The following is a 15,832-nucleotide window of genomic DNA, read 5'->3' on the forward strand; positions in this document are numbered from 1 at the left end:
ACAAAAGTTTAAAGAATTCGCAGCTAGAAAACCATCTCTTCAAAACATCCTAGCCAAAGTATTACAGGAAGAGGAAATGGAAAATAACAATGAAAACCAACAGTGGGAGGTAGGACAGTAAAGGGGGGGGGGAAACAATCAAAGAGGAAAACAAACAATGTTTAGTAACAGAAATAAACAAATATGGCTGGAAGAACAACCCATATCTCAATAATAACCCTAAATGTTAATGGCTTAAACTCACCAATTAAAAGACACAGGCTAGTAGAATGGATCACAAAACAAGACCCAACAATATGCTGCCTACAGGAGACACATTTGATAGGAAAAGACATACATAGGCTGAAGGTGAAAGGTTGGGAAAAATCATATCACTCATATGGACTTCGGAAACAAGCAGGCGTGTCCATACTCATATCAAATAAAATAGATTTCAAGCCAAAGTTAATCAAAAGAGATAAAGAGGGACACTACATACTGCTTAAGGGAACCATACACCAACAAGACATAACAATCATAAATATTTATGCCCCAAACAATGGTGCAGCTATGTTCGTCAAACAAACTCTTCTCAAGTTCAAGAGTCTAATAGACCACCACACCATAATCATGGGAGACTTCAACACACCTCTCTCGCCACTGGACAGATCTTCCAAACAAAAGTTGAATAAGGAAACTATAGAACTCAATAACACTATTAATAACCTAGACCTAATTGACATATATAGAGTATACCACCCAACATCAAGCAGTTACACTTTTTTCTCAGCAGCACATGGATCCTTCTCAAAAATAGATCATATATTATGTCACAGGGCAACTCTTAGACAATATAAAGGAGTAGAGATATTACCATGCATCTTATCTGATCATAATGGAATGAAACTGAAAATCAACGATAAAAGAAGGAAGGAAAAAGCATACATCAATTGGAGAATGAACAATAGGTTACTGAATGATCAATGGGTTATAGAAGACATCAAGGAGGAAATTAAAAAATTCTTAGAGATAAATGAAAACACAGACACAACATATCGGAATCTATGGGACACATTGAAAGCAGTTCTAAGAGGAAAATTCATTGCTTGGAGTTCATTCCTTAAAAAAAGAAAAAACCAACAAATAAATGATCTCATACTTCATCTCAAAATCCTTGAAAAAGAAGAGCAAAACAACAGCAAAAGAAGTAGAAGGCAAGAAATAATTAAAATCAGAGCTGAAATTAATGAAATCGAAACAAAAGAAACAATTGAAAAAATTGACAAAACTAAAAGTTGGTTCTTTGAAAAAATAAACAAAATCGACAGACCCTTAGCGATGCTAGTGAAGAGAAGAAGAGAGAGAACTCAAATTACTAGCATACGGGATGAAAAAGGCAATATCACAACAGACACTTCAGAAATACAGAAGATAATCAAAAACTATTTTGAATCCTTATACTCCAATAAATTAGAAGATAGTGAAGGCATAGATAAATTTCTTAAGTCATATGATCTGCCCAGATTGAGTCAGGAGGATATAGAAAACCTAAACAGACCAATATCAATTGAGGAGATAGAAGAAACCATCAAAAGACTACCAACTAAGAAAAGCCCAGGTCCCGATGGGTATACAGCAGAATTTTACAAAACCTTTAAAGAAGAACTAATACCAATACTTTTCAAGCTACTTCAGGAAATAGAAAAGGAGGGAGAACTTCCAAATTCATTCTATGAGGCCAACATCACCCTGATACCTAAACCAGACAAAGACACTTCAAAGAAAGAAAACTACAGACCAATATCTCTAATGAACCTAGATGCAAAAATCCTCAATAAAATTCTGGCGAATCGGATACAAAAACATATCAAAAAAATTGTACACCATGATCAAGTAGGATTCATCCCTGGGATGCAAGGCTGGTTCAATATACGGAAATCAATAAATGTTATTCACCACATCAATAGACTTAAAAATAAGAACCATATGATCATCTCGATAGATGCGGAAAAAGCATTTGACAAAGTACAGCATCCCTTTATGTTCAAAACTCTAGAAAAACTAGGGATAACAGGAACATACCTCAATATTGTAAAAGCAATCTATGCTAAGCCTCAGGCTAGCATTATTCTGAATGGAGAAAAACTGAAGGCATTCCCTCTAAAATCTGGAACAAGACAGGGATGCCCTCTCTCTCCACTTCTCTTCAACATAGTTCTCGAAACACTGGCCAGAGCAATTAGACAGACGAAAGAAATTAAAGGCATAAAAATAGGAAAAGAAGAAATTAAATTATCACTATTTGCAGATGATATGATTCTATATCTAGCAGACCCAAAAGGCTCTACAAAGAAACTATTAGAGCTAATAAATGAATTCAGCAAAGTGGCAGGATTTAAAATCAACACGCATAAATCAAAGGCATTCCTGTATATCAGCGACAAATCCTCTGAAATGGAAATGAGGACAACCACTCCATTCAAAATATCTTCAAAAAAAATAAAATACTTGGGAATCAACCTAACAAAAGAGGTGAAAGACTTATACAATGAAAACTACAGAACCCTAAAGAGAGAAATAGAAGAAGATCTTAGAAGATGGAAAAATATACCCTGTTCATGGATAGGCAGAACTAACATCATCAAAATGGCGATATTACCAAAAGTTCTCTATAGGTTTAATGCAATGCCAATCAAAATCCCAATGGCATTTTTTGTAGAAATAGAGAAAGCAATCATGAAATTCATATGGAAAAATAAAAGACCCAGAATAGCAAAAACAATGCTAAGCAGGAAGTGTGAATCAGGCGGTATAGCGATACCAGACTTCAAACTATACTACAGAGCAATAGTAACAAAAACAGCATGGTACTGGTACCAAAACAGGCGTGTGGACCAATGGTACAGAATAGAGGACACAGAAACCAATCCACAAAACTACAACTATCTTATATTTGATAAAGGGGCTAAAAGCATGCAATGGAGGAAGGATAGCATCTTCAACAAATGGTGCTGGGAAAACTGGAAATCCATATGCAACAAAATGAAACTGAATCCCTTTCTCTCGCCATGCACAAAAGTGAATTCAAAATGGATCAAGGAACTTGATATCAAATCAGAGACGCGCCGTCTGATAGAAGAAAAAGTTGGCTACGATCTACAGTCGGTGGGGTCGGGCTCCAAATTCCTCAATAGGACACCCATAGCACAAAAGTTAATAACTAGAATCAACAAATGGGACTTACTCAAACTAAGAAGTTTTTTCTCAGCAAAAGAAACAATAAGAGAGGTAAATAGGGAGCCTACATCCTGGGAACAAATCTTTACTCCTCACACTTCAGATAGAGCCCTAATATCCAGAGTATACAAAGAACTCAAAAAATTAGACAATAAGAGAACAAACAACCCAATCAACAAATGGGCCAAGGACCTGAACAGACACTTCACAGAGGAGGACATACAGTCAATCAACAAGTACATGAAAAAATGCTCAACATCTCTAGCTGTCAGAGAAATGCAAATCAAAACCACCCTAAGATACCATCTCACTCCAGTAAGATTGGCAGCCATTAGGAAGTCAAACAACAACAAGTGCTGGCGAGGATGTGGGGAAAAGGGTACACTTGTACATTGCTGGTGGGACTGCAGATTGGTGCAGCCAATTTGGAAAGCAGTATGGAGATTTCTTGGAAAGCTGGGAATGGAGCCACCATTTGACCCAGCTATTCCCCTTCTTGGTCTATTCCCTAAAGACCTAAAAAGAGCATGCTACAGGGACACTGCTACATCGATGTTCATAGCAGCACAGTTCACAATAGCAAGACTGTGGAACCAACCTAGATGCCCTTCAATAGACGAATGGATAAAAAAAATGTGGCATTTATACACAATGGAGTATTACTCTGCATTAAAAAATGACAAAATCATAGAATTTACAGGGAAATGGATGGCATTAGAGCAGATTATGCTAAGTGAAGCTAGCCAATCCCTAAAAAACAAATGCCAAATGTCTTCTTTGATATAAGGAAAGTAACTAAGAACAGAGTAGGGACGAAGAACAGGAGAAGAAGATTAACATTTAACAGGGATGAGAGGTGGGAGGGAAAGGGAGAGAGAAGGTAAATTGCACGGTAATGGAAGGAGACCCTCAGGGTTATACAGTGGAGGGGGTAGAGAGAGAGGAGGGGAGGGGAGGGGAGAGGTGGGGAGGGGGGAGGGGGGAGGATGGGAAAGGCAGCGGAGCACAACAGACACTAGTATGGCAATTTGTAAATCAATGGATGTGTAACTGATGTGAATCTGCAATCTGTGTATGGGGTGAAGGTGGGAGTTCATAACCCACTAGAATCAAAGTGTGGAATATGATATGTCAAGAAATTTGTAATGTTTTGAACAACCCACAATAAAAAATTAAAAAAAAAAAAAAAAAAAAAAAAAAAAAAACCAGCTTCAGCAGACCCTGTCTCAAATAAAAATTAAAAATGGCTGGGGATGTGACTCAGTGGCTAAGCACTACTGGGTTCAATCCCCAGTACCAAGAAAAAAAAAAAGCAGAACTAAGGGCTGTCAGATGAGCTAACTAAGTAATGTAATCCAATGCTAGGGCAAAGTACTTTTGCATTTCCAAGCCTGTAGGTCTTAGCAATTACTACAAACTGATGACTACTAAGTGGTTCTATTTCTCCCTTTTCAGTATCAGTGTTTCTATTCTTGTTACATTACTCCTCCACCATTATGTTGTGGATGGGTCACATAACTTTTCTTACTTTTTAATAATTTGTAGGATCACAAGGAGACATACCTATACCTTATATAGGAGATGACATCACTATGTGTGAGAAGAAGGGCATATATAGCTGCTTGTGTGGTCAGAATAGCAGAAAGGCAAAGGCCAAGTTCTCCCCCAGTATCTGTTTGCCACTTCTGTAGTAATAGAATTTTGAGCTGCATATATGGTTACCTAAAAATTAAACTTCATTTCCCATTCTCCCTTGTAATTAGATGTGGTCATGGGACTAAATTCTGGTCAATGATATATCAGAGAGTATTGTGCATACAACTTCCTTCCTGTGACCCTAGCTTCCAGCATAAAGCCTAGCATCACTGAGGATGTGCCTTACATATTTTTCTGAATGAATGAAAAAGTAAAAAAGGAAAGTAATTATGTTGCAATGATGGAATTACAGGTAATTTAGTATAATATTTTAAATAATTATCAACATACTTTTGACTATAAATTAAATATGCATCATTTATAATTTTCTAACTTAATAGGCTAAGTTAAGCTTGCTCAACTATTTTTCCTCAACTATCTGGAAATTACTCATATGAACTATATTATGGGTTTGAAACAGTTTTTTTAAATTGTATTTATTTATTGAGAAATATACCGGGTGGAACAAGGAAAAGGAGATTCTTTGTAAACTATATTGGTGGCTTTTTTCTTCTAACATTCCAATGATTATATTAAATGGAGGTGAGAAGATGTGTCACAGTATCAAAACATTTATGAGCTCCCCAGCATCTCAATCCATGGGCCTTCATTTTTGTTTTTGATTGAAATCTTGATATATTTAGAAAATGGTAGTTAGCCGGGCATGGGAGCATATGCCTGTAATCCTAGTGGTTCGGGAGGCTGAGGCAGAAGTATCATAAGTTCAAGGCCAGCTTCAGTAACTTAGTGAGACCCTGTCTCCAAATACAAAAATAAAAATGGCTAGGGATGTGGTTCAGCAGTTTGATGCCCCTGGATTCAACGAAAAAAGAAACAGAAAGAAAGAAAGAAAAGACAATGGTAGTGTTTTGTGAAATGCTCTGAAAAGAATGAAAATTAAATTAAAATTGTGCTGGGTAAAAATAAAACAAAACATCCCAAGGATCACATAGTTGTGTGCCATAGAACTTCACAGTGTTGGAGTTAATTTTAAATAATACCTTGGAGTATTTTAGCCTGTGAGACTCACTGAAGTCATCTAAGGGAGGAGTGTCAAGATATAGACTCATTTCATAGGAAATCTAGCTGAGAATCTTTTGGCCAAGTTTATGGGACTAGACATGGAATTGGGAGTAGGCTTAGGTTTCTAATTCCTAATCTATTGTGATACTAGTGTTTACCCATCCTAGTTCAAAAGAACTATGCATGTAGCTTATCAGCTACTTCATCATGTTGGGGTTACATCCCAATAAATCCATTCTAAGTTTAAAAATATTATAAGTCAAAAATGCATTTACTATACCTAACCTACAGACCATCATAGCTTACAACACAATACTCTGCAGAGTATCTATTGTTTCCACTAGTGATCCTTGTGATTTGTAACTGACTAGGAGTTGTGCTCATTGTCACTGCCTAGAATTGCTAGAGAGTATCCTGCCACACATTGCTAACCTGGGGAGCAAAATCAAATTTCAAAAATTAAAGCATGGTTTCTACTGAATACATATTATTTTTGCACCATAAAATTGAAATTTCTCATGAAATCAAAAAATTACAAATCAAATCATCATAAGATCAAGGACCATCTATGTAAAAAAAAGATAACAGTCATGCACATGGTTTGCCAATTATTCCCTCTCATATCCCTGAGTTCAAAATAATGAGGCAGATCCAGGCACAGTGGTACACACCTGTAATTCCAGTGACTTGGGATGCGGAGGCAGGAGGGTTTTCAGGTTTCAGGCCAGCCTCAGAAACTTAGACCCTGACTCAAAAAAAGAGGGGGGCAGCTAGGGTTGTGGCTCAGTGGTAGAGCACTTGTCTAGCATATATGAGGCACTAGGTTCGATTCTCAGCACTGCATATAAATAAATGAATACAATAAAGGTCCATCAACATCTTAAAAAATATTAAAAAACAAAACACCAAAAAGAGCTGGGGATATAGCTTAGTAGTACCCTTGAATTTATTCCCCAGTTAAAAAAAAAAAGATTGTAGAATGAGAAGTATAGAAACAGTTCTTGTGATGTTACCACTTTCTGATTGGAAGCATAAGATTTGAGAATAAATAAATTATTTTTTAAGTAACAAAAGGGGACACTAAAAAATTCTGCTTTGAGTTTTCTCCTTGGTTAAATTGAAATAATAATAAACCTTAATTTCAAATGTTTGTTATTTCATTTCAGCTGGATCTATATTTACTCATTTTTATTATAAGTTTACATGTGACTTCCTTTGGGATACCACCCCAGACAACTCTCTTCTTCCCATTACTTTTCCCAGCCCCCACTCTCCCAAACACTTCCTCCGGACTCAGATTCTAGAACACCAAAGCCAAGAGCTACAGCTTCATTTGCTATATTCCATTATACTTATTTGTTTATGTGACATTTTTCTCCAATAGACTGGAAATACCTTGAAGTCAGGGACTTTGTTCTATTCATCTCTGTATCCTTAGAACCTAGCTTTATAAATGTATGTTGAACAATGAATGAATCCCTAAGGCTATGAGTAAATGACACTTGCTGTTTCTGATGTTCCTGGCAGAGAGCACATTTCATTGGAGACAGGAAGGGCCAGGTTCCCTTCTTGGCTGGAACAGTTACCTATTACCTTGGGTAATCCTCTTAAATTCAATTTTCATCTGTCAAATGTCTTTCTGTAGTATTACTATATGTTTACCATGAAAAAGAAACTGTGCTTCAGAAAGACCTCAAGACCATTTGGAAAAGAGAGCAGTGAAAACAAGCTATTTTAAAATGTGTATGAAGGAGGTTAGCTATAGTCTTCCGAAGAACAAAGAACACTCCTAGCTATAATATATATATTTTTTGGTTTTCGTTTTTGGTACTGGGGATTGAAATCAGGGGCATTCAACCACTGAGCCATAACCCCAGCTCAATTTTGCTAAGGCTGGCTTTGAAATTGCAATCCTCCTGTCTAGGCTCCAGAGCCGCTGGAATTATAGGCAGGTGCCACCATGCTGGAATAACTATAATGTTTGTAGCCAGTAAGACCACCTAAGTGATTTAGTTGATTTTTTTAAGAGAGAGAGAGAGAGAATTTCTTTAATATTTATTTTTTTTTTTTTTTAGTTTTCGGCGGACACAACATCTTTATTTTATTTGTATGTGGTGCTGAGGATCGAACCCAGCACCACGCGCATGCCAGGTGAGCGCACTACCACTTGAGCCACATCCCCAGCCTGATTTAGTTGAGTTTTGAGGAGAGAGTTTTAAATCTTGCCTCTGTTCAAATTCACTGTGTTACCTTAGGTTCTCCAGGGTTGTTTGCTTTTAAAGAATTATAATTTATTTAACATAGGCTTATTGAGCACCTGTATCTTGAGTACTTATATGTTGAAAACTAAGCATTAGGCACAAAATGGATGCATTTTATTAATACAGAATGTAAATGTTTTTTGTCACTTTACCTTCCCTGTACTCAAGTAAGGTCTTCAATACTCAAACTCATTTTTTTACTTTAAAAATGTACTTTAAAAAAATTTTGTCTTTTTTCACATTTTTTATTGGTGCATTATTGTTGTACATACATTCATTCATAGTGTATCAGTTTAGATTCTTTGGTTTGCAAGTCATAGAAAATTTATCCCAGACTATGCAAAAGGAAAATATATGAGTTTATAAAACTGTATAGTGTAGGGATAAGGCTTGGTTCAAATGATGTTCCCCAAACCTACTTCCTCTTTCTCTCTCTCTAGTCTTTGAGTTCACTTCCTTTGGGTTGGTACTGTTCTTTAGAGAGAGTTCCCACTGTAGTCCTGACTGGTTGTCCCAATTCCAGATCTTATATCTTCATGGAAAAAAGTGAGAGTGACTCCCTGGATGTCTCACCAAAAGTCTCATTGCATCTCTTTGTCTCTCCCAAAGTCATGTGTTCACTCCTGAGCCAGTTGCTGTGGCCTGAGGAATGTGAGTCTCTGATTAGCCAGGACTGAGTCATATGATCACCATTGGAACCGGAGTTGGAGTCTACTTTACCAGATGCACATATACTTAAGAGAAGTGTAGTCTCCTCCAACCCTCACCAAAAGGAATCTGGAACAATTGCTAGAAGAAGTGTTAGTAGATACTTGATAGTAAAATACTTAGTCTACTATACACACTTCCACTATATTGGTTCATTTTTGTGCTACTATAATAAAATATCTGAGACTGGGTATTCTGTTAATAAATAAATTACCTGAGTCAGGTGTGGTGGTGCATGCCTGTAATCCCAGTGGCTCAGGTGGCTGAAGCAGGAGAATCACAAGTTCAAAGCCAGCCTCAGCAAAAGCTAGGCACTAAGCAACTCAGCAAGATCCTGTCTCTAAATAAAAAATATAAAATAGGGCTGGGGATACAACTCAGTGGCTGAGTGCCCCTGAGTTTAATCCCTGGTGCCCCCCACAAAAAATTACCTGAGACTAGATAATTTATAAAGAAAGTTATTAGAGCTCTAAATCATAAGAAGTCTAAGATTGAGGGGCCAGCATGTAGAAAGGGCTTCTTGTTTCCTCATCCAGTGGCAGAAGGTGAAAGGGAAAGAGGGGGAAAAGAGAAGATAAAGAGAGGAAGGGAAAGGAGGGAAACTAGTGTTTTTATAATGAACACACTCTTTCAATAAAGACATTAATCTATTCATGGAAAGAGAAGTCTCATGGCCTAATCACTTCTTAAAGTGATTATTATTAATAATAATGAGGCTCATTTTGACATAATCATACACGCATAGTATATAATTTGCTTCATTTCAGTTGCCAGGTTTTCCTCTTTATTTTCCCTCCTCTCTCCCCCTATTCCCCTTCCTCTGCTAATCTTCCTTTTATTTATTTATTTATTTATTTATTTATTTATTGCTCTTTTAAAAATTGATGCTTTATAGATATGCATAAAGGTGGTATATTCATATGTGTACACAACATAATTTTGTCAATTTTATTCCGCAGTGGTAAATAGATGGAACTGGAGAACATTATACTAAATGAAATATGCCTGCCTCAGAAAGTCAAGGATTGAATGTTTTCTCTCATAGACAAAAGCTGTTCTTAATTAGGGACATAGATGTAAAGTGTCAGAAACCAATAGTTATGGATAAGCATATTTTCTGAAGCAGGGATCTTGGTTGAGCACCACAGTATCCACTGCACATGTTCTCTACCATTGATAGTGAGGTCATTCCATATGTGTTCTTTCTAATTCACCCACCCATTTATTTGCTTCTTCTTGTCTAGCCAAAAACTCAGTTTTCCTGTCCTGTCTTCCCCTACCATCATTACTTACCCACTGGATATGTAGCAAGTCTACCTTGCTGGCCCATTAGAGGAAACTGTTTTCTTGAGAAATATATTTGTGATTCCCCCAACTTGGGAGTTGAGGGAGGTGGGCAACTGTCCATCTATGTATAGGAGTCTTCTAGAGCACTGTTGAGCTTATTGAGCATTAAGGAAAAACTAATTGAGAGTCATGATGAATTTAGGAGATACTGAACTTGTTTTCTACTTGAAATGTGTTTTTAGAAAAAACAATTAGAAACCACTTTATATTTGTGAAGAGAATTGCCCCCCCCCAAATGTTTTGTTCCTATTAATTAAACTTTGACTTCGAACAAGAAAAAGAAGTTGAACCAATTTAATTAAGCTCTTACTTCTCAGAGATAGGTCATCCTGAGATAACAGCCTTAGTAGGGATGAGCCAGTAGGGAACTGACCTTAGTCCACTAGATGGGGACATAGGTGGTTAGGAGAATAAGTCCTAGAAGGGAAAGGAGGGATGTGAAATGGTTGATCATGCTCCTTAACTGGAATTGCTTAGTGTCTTCTATCTGCCCAGTTTAGGTGATGACCTAAGACCCAACTCTAATCTTCCAGCTTGTTTCAAAAGAGCCCTGATGAGTATAGATGATTCATATTCCAAACAGAATATTAATCCATTATCTGTACATAACTCACAAGCCAGAGAATGATGAGATAAAACAATGAATGTGTCCTGCGTGGGTCCAGGGGTAAAGGGTAGAGGTGATAAGAAATTGATGCCTCTTTTTTTATCATTTGTACCAAATTAATAATTTTATATCCTCTTTTAGTGCCTGGTATAAGAAGGCTCAATTAATTTGTTCCTTTAGTTATGCAGGAAAAATTAGAATAGGTTGCTCGTAATTCTTCTAGCCAGCTCAGGCAGTCTCCGGACTTTTGATAGGGTACTGGCCATTACAGGGGTATAAATGTTGGGATCTGGAATGTTTCCCAAAGTCTCATGTATTATAAGCGTGGTCTCTAATGCAGCAATGTTCATAGGTGGAGTTTGGGGAAAGTGATTGTATCCTGAGGGCTCTGACCTCATCAGTAGATTAATCCATTGATCACTGAATAGATGACTGGGAGGTAGTGGAAAATGTAGGCAGTGGTGCATAGTTGGAAGAGGTAGGCCACTGGGGGGTCTCCATGGATGGATATTTCTTGTCACTAGTCCATCTTTCCTCTGTTTCCTGGTTGCTAAGCAGCTTTCCTTTGCCACACCCTTCTACCATGACGTTTGTGACTTGTAGCCAGTCGACCATGGACTGAAACCTCTGAAACATGAGCCAAAATAAAACCTTCCTCCTTTACATTGTTTATGTCAGGTATTTGGGCCATTGTGATGAAAACCTGACTAATACAAGTGTAAGTACTAAGTGAAGGTTAGGTGGAAGCAGAGTAGTTTGTAGAATTTATGGAAAAATTACATTATAAGGAACTTATTTTCTATTGAAAAATCACCAAATCACAGGGTAAACATCAATCAAGGCATTTACAAAGTAGAAAATTAATACAATTTAAATAGGATATTTTAGCACAAAGAGCAAATCTGTCTGAATGTGCTCCTTAGAACTCATCCAGGGTTTCAGGCAAAAAGCTAACTGGAACTGGGGCTTTGCCCTTCTCACAGAGAGATGGGTTGCACCCAAGCTTAACTTCCCATGGGAATTATTTCCCTCACAGGAGAACTGTAATATCCCATTAAATCCAAAGTCCCATACAAGGCCTATAAACAGATGGCGCCCAAAATTCAGAGTGCCTGGCTTCAAGCAGCCTGAGTAGTCCATCACTGACAAGGTTCTTTTTAGGCTCACCAAAAGAAGGGAGAGCAAGGGACCAAGGGATCTTCTCAATGGAACCTGAAGGCACCTTTCAGGCCCAGCAAGGGCTTCTTCTCACCAATGCTCAATTAGCTAATACCAGCAGCACAGACCAACACTGAGCCCACAGTATGAAACCATTTCTCAAGGAGACCAGCCAGCCACTCTAGATTGATTACTTTGGTCCCTTCCACAGGGGATGTGTGACTGTGAGGCAGTAATTCATTCTTCCCAGAACTGCTTCAAACACTCAGGAAGTTTCCTTTCCCTATCTACACTTCCCCCACCAGCACCACCATTCAAAAGTTTATAAAGTAGTTATCTACTGAGATGGTATCCCAAACAGTATTGCCTAAAGCCAGGGAACCCATTTTACTACAATGGAGTTGCACATGACTATGAGAACCACTGCTCTCATGGTATCCCTCATCACTCAGAAGCAGGCAGCCAAAGCAGCAGGTAACTTTTTAGCTTTTAGACCATAACTTGGGGAGTTGAGGGTGACAATAGATATTGTTGGTCCCATGAATAGCCTCCATTCTGGTCACCATGAAAGACCCCAGGTAAGACCAGGAGAATTGCCAAGCTGAACCCACCCCAAATTGCTGCCTCATTGTATAATGAACAAATAAAGTGATTATTATTTTAGACTATCATGTTTTGAAATGGTTCGTTACATGACAATAGATTACTGATACAACAGGCAAGATCAAAAACATCTGAAATGGTACATAAGATGTGTCTGACATAGATAAAGAGAATACACACTAAATTCTGTCACATTATACAGAAATCTTCCAGGCTGTCTTCCACAGGGCTTACCAAGAAGTGGCAAAACCAGTTCTATGACTTATCACTTAAACACGTCCTCTAGCCTAAGTAGGGGAGGGGAGGGGGGATAGTAGAGGATAGGAAAGGTAGCAGAATACAACAGTTACTAATAGGGCATTATGTAAAACTGTGGATGTGTAACCGATGTGATTCTGCAATCTGTATTTGGGGTAAAATTGGGAGTTCATAACCAACTTGAATCTAATGTATGAAATATGATATGTCAAGAGCTTTGTAATGTTTTGAACAACCAATAAAAAAAGAGAGAAAAAAAGAGAAAATACTACAAGGGAGATGTTTATTAGTTACCTCTGAGAGAGTGTTGGAGACTTTCTTTCCCAGTGGGGAAGGGGAAGCTAAGCAAGGGGGGCTCAGAGGTGTCTTCAAGATGTATTTCTCTCTAGTTGCTTGATTACTTAACTGTAGTGATCTATAAGTAGAATTGGAGAATTTTAGGAAAAAACTTGCCATGTATCTTTGGAGTTTGGAAGCCTGTATCAACATAGACACTGCTGCATACCTCTTGGAATTCTGAAGGAAGGAAGCTTGCTGAAGCAGCAGTGACATGTCTGTTCACCATGGCAAGACCACATAGGTTTCCCATGGATCCAATGAGTGTTACAGAAGGGGAAAAAAAGCTTAAGCCCTGTGCTTGCTTCCTGTCTGAGGCTCTGTCATTGGGTGAGGGAAACCTGGGGGTAAGATGCTATGGGTATTCTACAAGATTTGGGGTCTGAGAATAAGTTAGAAAAGATTCAGTCATGTCTAATAACTGAGCAGCGAAGAGATTCCTGAACAATCATGCTTATGAGTAAGCATTTGGATGCCAGTCACATACAAGCTACTGACAACCAAGAGAGGATGTATTGACATATTGAAAAGTAAAAGAGACTAGGTGCTAAGGAGAGAGAGGCCAGACAGAGGACTTCTCTCCTGGGACATGCTGATGAATCTTCCCAATGTGAGCATGAGTAGAAACCAAAAAAATAAATAAATAAATCAAGAGAGAAAGAGCTAATTTTAAACATCTGCCATGTCCACAGGGAACAAAGCTGTCTTGACAGTATCAGTAAAGCAATACTTTGGCCAGCTCAATTTCTACCCTCTTCACCCCTAGAGAAGAAGCTATGGTTATCAAGATAGGGGAGGTGAAGTAGAAGACTAAAGAAGAGAAAGGGAAAGGTTCCCCATGCTTCCTTGATTTCAAACTTCTCACTAGGGGGTTCCAACTGGAAGAGAAGACAAGATACAACTTTAAATCAAGTTCTAATTATGGGGTTGCTGTTTGTCCCCACCCCCATGATCTTTTTTCCAAGGTCATGGGATTTTTTTTTTTTTTTTGCTAGGTATGAGGTACCTTAGAATGAGACCACATTTCCAAAGTCTCTCCTGTGGGTGAATGCAATGATGTGATTAAGTTTGGGTGAAGGGATTGCGAACATGTGATGTTAACTTCTGGGTCATGCCCTTGAAGGAAATGGGTACATCCTTCCTGATGACTGGAATGTGATAAGGTACTGAGCCATTCTGGACCATGTAGACTAGGACAATACTCTAGGGATGGTGAATCAAGAAGACAGAAGGAGACTAACCTCAGCTTACTGTGTGGAACAGAGCTTCTATATTAGTACACATTTGCTATGTAATAAGCAAAAGTCCCAGTGCTATCCAATAACAAGTGTTTATTTCTCATTCATGGATTGGTAAGTTGGCTGGGGCTGCCCTGATTGGCATGACTCTGATCTTAAAAGTTTTCAACAAATATTTTAGCACAATGGTCTTCACTATGTGGGGTGTGACAGGAGTGAATGGCCCCCTTTCTGACCGCATTCAGCTTCCCCAGGGAATGACTCTCTTGATGATGGAGCTTCTCTGCTTCAAGATGCAGACCAAGTTCAGCTCTAGCCCATGTGTCTGATTCTCATCCCCAGGCTGAAGAGAGATTTGAAGCTCTTAGAGGGAGAGGTACACATCTTCCCATAGTGAAGTTGGATCTGGTTTGCAGTTTCCCCACTTTCAACTCCTGTTTGAGACATCATTACAAGTGGATGCTGCTTTCTCCTCAGTGGTCTGAGTTTTTCTTCCACAAAGCCCTTCTCTAAACATCTAAATTGTAATATTCCCAACATCTTCCTTTTGTCCCTCTCACTTTAGACATCATGGCTGCTTCCTGCAGTTGTCATCACGTGATACATTGAATTCTGTGGCATTTTCAGTTGCTGAATAATCAAATCTTTATATTAATTATGTTAAAATAATTAGGGTGGTTTGTTTCTTGACATTACTTTGACCAATTCATTGGACTAAAATCCTGTGCCTGTGAGATGCCCCTCAAAAACTTTTGCATTGAGGTATTGTCATGGCATCCTCCCTCTATATCTGTCACTCCTCTCTGTATTCATTTCTATGAGAATTTACTGTGGTAAACTATCATCACTGTTGTCTTTCTTCTCCATTCCAAGCCAACAGCTCTCCAAGTTCAGAGTATATTAATTCTTCAGTTCCTAACACAAAAAACTCTGAACACATGCTTGAATAAATGAATGAGCTAGCAAAAATAAAGCAGGAAAAGGAGTTATGTAGCACAAAAATGAAAGAGAAAGTTAGATGATGTGAGAAACAGGAGGCCCGTTGCTGCCAGCTGTGAATCCAGCTTTAAGTTCACAGGAAGCTCTTGTTAAATAACATGAACCAAGAACAAGATGAAGAGGCTCCTGAGATTTCAAAGAAATTTCTCACAACGAGAATAGGGAAGAGCAAAGGGCTGGAGTATTCCAGGGGACGCAGAAGTGTGTTGGACATTTGAGCTTCTGAAGGATGACCAAGCCCTAAGAGATGCCTCTCACTATGTCACCTGGTCCTGCCAAGCCCTTCACCAGGTTTCACTCCCAGTCCCTCCGCCGCCCGCCTCTAGAGAAAACAGGTAAAACCCGGAGAACTGGGTCCCGCCCTACGGTCATTCTGGGCATGC

Source organism: Marmota monax, unplaced genomic scaffold, assembly GCF_021218885.2.
Source record: "Marmota monax isolate L192 unplaced genomic scaffold, Marmota_monax_Labrador192_F-V1.1 WCK01_AAM20220418_F8-fsc00075, whole genome shotgun sequence".
In the NCBI taxonomy this organism is placed as follows: Eukaryota; Metazoa; Chordata; class Mammalia; order Rodentia; family Sciuridae; genus Marmota; species Marmota monax.